The sequence below is a fragment of the Sinocyclocheilus anshuiensis genome, unplaced genomic scaffold, assembly GCF_001515605.1.
Source record: "Sinocyclocheilus anshuiensis isolate Anshui unplaced genomic scaffold, SAMN03320099.WGS_v1.1 scaffold41, whole genome shotgun sequence".
Classification (NCBI taxonomy): Eukaryota; Metazoa; Chordata; class Actinopteri; order Cypriniformes; family Cyprinidae; genus Sinocyclocheilus; species Sinocyclocheilus anshuiensis.
The window spans coordinates 95,378-100,284 of NW_015539849.1; the positions used below are offsets into that span (position 1 = coordinate 95,378).

General features: G+C 38.8%; 1 pseudogene; it reads right to left on the minus strand.

Moving 5' to 3' along the window:
* Window positions 1–4,907, minus strand: part of LOC107684601 (uncharacterized) — a 25,483-nt pseudogene that overhangs the window by 8,770 nt on the left and 11,806 nt on the right.

Consider the following 4,907-nt stretch of genomic DNA (forward strand, 5'->3'; position numbering starts at 1 on the left):
AGAGAGAGAGAGAGTGTGTGTGTGTGTGTGTGTGTGAGAGATCGCAGATTGAGCTGCACACACAAACTTGTTGTCAAGGCTTCCCCGCGATTTTTATTAATAAAATAGCCTAGATACTAGATTGCTACATTATATTCCTCAGCAACAAGGTGTAAAATCACTGTTTTTGAAGAAATTAATTGTTTGTTGAGAGACGCGCAGATACACACAACTGTCATCTCTCTCTCTCTCTCTCTCTCTCTCGATCGATAATTAATTGAAATACATGCTATAATTCATTCAAATAAATGTGGTCTTACTGCACTATTTCATCTCTGTGTCTGATTCGAAGCGGGCAGAATGGTAGCGCTAACGTGCCGTAGCTGACGAAAATAACAGTAATTTTTACCCATTCAGTCAAATATTGCGCTGCAAAGAGCAATACTAGTTTTAACTTGTCTATAACTTGGCAAATGACCATGGTATAAGCGGGATAATCAATGGCTAGCCGTGCATTAAAGGATTTTAAATGCACTCCGCTTCGCGTCGGGCGGTTCTTTGCCTCCACATCGTGCATTTACAATCCTTTAATGCACGGCTAGCCGTTGATTATCCCTTATACTGCATATACACACAGATAGTCTTCTGAGAAAGAGAAAACAACTCAGTAGTTTGGAACATTAGTAGTACCTTTGCTCTTTGCTTTCTTTTGTCTGGAAGATGTTGTATTGCTCCTTTGGGAGATCAACTCTGTTTCATCTGAAAGAAAGAAATGTGTAAATGACATCACTTTGCACAAAATGAGGTTACATTACGCCCTTTAATGTCTCCCGGTAAGTGTTGGAAAAAGAATGATGAGATGATCATTCTCATAATTTAGTCTCTTGACGCATTCCACTCCATAACATTACACACTGCATGTATGTATGTATGTATCCCACTCATACACAACTGTGTACCAAAGAACTCTGAGGTTGTATTAGGTTTTTAAAAACAGAAAAGTCATAAGAAAGAAGTCCTGTCTTGACTTTTAGGATAAAACTAGTCCTTGAGGATGAAACGAGTCCCTGAGGCACAATTAATTCAGCAATGACCTACTATTGATAGAATGAATTAGGTGAAAATAGGCAAACTCACATACACACCTGTGATGGATGTGGTCCTGTTTTGGATCACTGCCAGTTTTTGGCTGTTTTCAGCCACAGGTTTCAGCAGCTCAATGGCACCCCCACACTGCAGCTCATTGCCATTGATGTAGACCTCCCTAAAGATGAGGATTGACCAATGAATGCATTTAATTTCACATTAAACTATAGAGTCTGTTATGTGTGACTTTTAAAGATCAGAATAAGATGTCAGTGGTCCTTGTTCAATACACACAGACAACAAATTAGGCCCCTATTTATCAGTAAATGTTGATGAAAAATGAGCAAGTTTATTTTCTCAATCGTAATGACTTGCAAGTAGGACAGCATTAAGACAGATGTTTTAATTGTTTCTCATTTTAAATTAAATTGGTTAATCATTCTTACAGACCATCAGATTCAGTATTGAAACACTAGAGGAAATACCTGTGTTTATGTGAACTGAATAAAACAATTAACGCATCACCTTGTGATGCAAGACGTTTCTTGAGCTACAAAAGCCCTCAAACACATTAGCTCAATCACTTTTTCATTCTCAGTTGATGAAATCGATTCTTGACAATACCCTATGCACTTTGCATCCGAAAAGAGCTTCACTTTAACCTTTGTAAAGTGCATTTTTTTCTACAGAACCTGCAGTTTTATAGGCATTTTCCATTGGAAAGCGCTGTCTTATGAAACTTACATCTTCGGAACATGCTGATTTATGAGCAGCTTGGTCTCCAAAAGGTGCACTCAGGATGGCCATGTACTTTGAGATGATGTCCAAATTTCTAGGTGCCTGCAAATATTAACTTTATGCACACTCGGACTGCTCTTAGGGGAGTATTGAAGCTCAATGTGGAAACAGTTAGATGATCCACATGCCTTATTGTGATGGACAGCATGGGTGGAAATAATCCTTTCCTGCCTTCCCTTACGAAAAAGAAGTTTATTCAAGCGTGCTATTAGTATACTTCTTTTAAACTAAAAATAGGAAAGTATAATATATTTTGTTATATAAATATCTGGGGTCCGTTTCAATAAGGAGGCTCAACCAACTCTTGAAATCTGAGTTGACTTACTCTGAGATGGGAAACTCTGCGTTTTCGGTTTCAGAACAGCTGAATTGAGTTGGTTCAATCGACTCTGAGTAGGTTTACTCTCAGTGCGTTCCAAACGGGATATATCGCCCTCCGAAGGGCACTTCGGAGTGAAAACAATCATGGCCGCCATATTGAAGGGTCGTTCCAAACCGAAGTGCTCAAAACTTGCCACTTCAAAGGGCCCTTCGGAATGAAGGATTCCGAAGGTTATAACTGATGGACACTTCGGGCTCCCATGATCCTTTGCACAGATTCTTTGCATGATGATGGCGCGTCCGTGTGGGCACGAGATGATGACACAGAAGGGCACTTCAAGAAACAGTTGTTCGGTCCCCTACACCCTTCAACCCTTCGAAGCTCTCACTCCGGAGGGTAAACCCTTTGAAGGGATTAGGGCATAGGGATGAGCCCATCCGAATGGAACGCATGGTCTGAGTTTAGCGCGTGCACCACGACTATGAGAAGCCATGATCAATGGAGCTCCGATATTACGATTCACCATGGCAACAGCACCCGATAAAAAGACATCTGCGTACTTCAGAGTCAATACGAGTTTAATTCTTATCACTGTTATAATATCACAGGTGAAAACTGGCAGAACGGTAGGTTATTGAACTAATAGGCTATTCGAACTTGAAGTATACTTCTTTTTGGTAAGGGTTGGTATTGACCACCTCATTGAGACGCTGCCTAACCCATGTCCTAAGAGCTCCATTCTGTCACTTATTGAGCGACAGCCTTTCAAGATGTCAAGAAAACATTTCAGAAATAAAATTCTCATGGCTAGAGTTCAGCCTACAACAGGCCAGTGAGCAGTAGGGATGATTATACACACCAACATCACCAGCTATGCAAACATGGTGGTGAAGTGTTGGCTGTATCATATATCAGTCTTGACAGCTCTTGAACCACATTACAGCTCTAGTGTTCACTTTAAATTAGGCTGGACTTAATTCATACAATACATTTAATTGGCCTACCCCAGGGGTAGGCAAGTTTGGTCCTAGAGAGCCGCAGTCCTGCAGAGTTAAGCCATGATCAATGGAGCTCCGATATTACGATTCACCATGGCAACAGCACCCGATAAAAAGACATCTGCGTACTTCAGAGTCAATACGAGTTTAATTCTTATCACTGTTATAATATCACAGGTGAAAACTGGCAGAACGGTAGGTTATTGAACTAATAGGCTATTCATTTTCATGGTATCCCACGGGCAAAAATAATAATAATAATATAAGTGCATTTTTCTTATTTTACAAATGATCTGCCAATACGGTAAGAAAAATACGGCAGCGGCTATTTACACTAAGTGGAATTAGCATACTTTCTTAGCGATAGATCCTATTTACAGTAGGCTAAGTGCAAATAGCTCTAGATGCTATTTACACTTAGTTAAAATGCACGGCCTGCCAATCCTATTTATAGTAGGCTAAGTGCAAATAGCTCTAGATGCTATTTACACAGTGAAAATAGTGATTTATTCTATTTACCATGTAAAAGTAGCAGTTCTTTGCAATAAGTGTAAATAATAATTAGATGCTATTTATACTTTATACTGGCAGATACTTACTATTTGCACCTCAGTATTGTTGTACATTAATGGGATGCAATAATAATACAAGAGTGTACTTTTATCATTATTAAACACTCGTTAGGCACTTTACTTGCACTTTTAGAGCATTTTCTTCATTTTTATTGAAAATAAATTCTAATGTGATATGTGATGGGAAAAGTGAGAAGAGCGAGCTTGGAAAAAGCCGGACTCAAACCCGGTAAATCACATCACAAGCTAGTTCTTCGCCCAACGCGTTACTGCCTACGCCACTGTAGACGTTAATCTCGCCCGTTGTATTTAACCTTGTGTGACATAGGAGGGCGGAGCTACTGTAAATTTGCACTTAGTAATAGACACTCCGAATAATCTTGTTTTCTATTTGCATTAAGATTATTTTTATTACCACACTGGCAGATAATTATACTTAAGTAAAATGCACTTAATTTAGATCCCCCCCAGGAAACAAGACTAAATATCTTATATCACTTTCTTATATAGAAAATCCATCTTGATTTAAGAATTTGTAGATATTTGTACTTGAAATAAGAAAAAAATACTTAGTAAGAAAAGCATCTTTGCAGCGTGCATGAATGAATTAAGTATTTACATCGCTTGCGCTTTAAAAAGGGGAAGGAGACCGAAAGAAACTCTGGGTTTACTGAAGAAAACCTGCTCCTGACCAGGTTAGGTTCACAGAGTAAGTTACCATGGTAACTGACTCTGAGTATAAGTTACCTCTCTTTCAGAAACAGGCTTGACTTACCCTGCTTTCTCGGGTTTGACAAACCTCCCATTCTGAAACAGAAAACCCAGAGTTTCCCTCATTTCAGGGTTAACATACTCAGAGTTTTCACTTAACCTCCTTTCTGAAATGGACCCCTGAACATACAAAACATCAAAGGAAAGAACAGGGTATCTGCTTGTAAACAAAAACATTTTATTCTAGCGTCATGCATTCTTTTTTTTATAAAGTATAAAGTTTCATAAATAAAAAAAATGTATAAATAACGTAACTCGGAGAAGAATTGTTGAATAAATTATGTTATTTTTGTTTCCTTTACACTCAAAAAGTATTCTCGTAGGAACACTACGGAGTGCAGTTGCGTTGCTGTCTATGCAGGGTCTGAGAGCTCTCACATT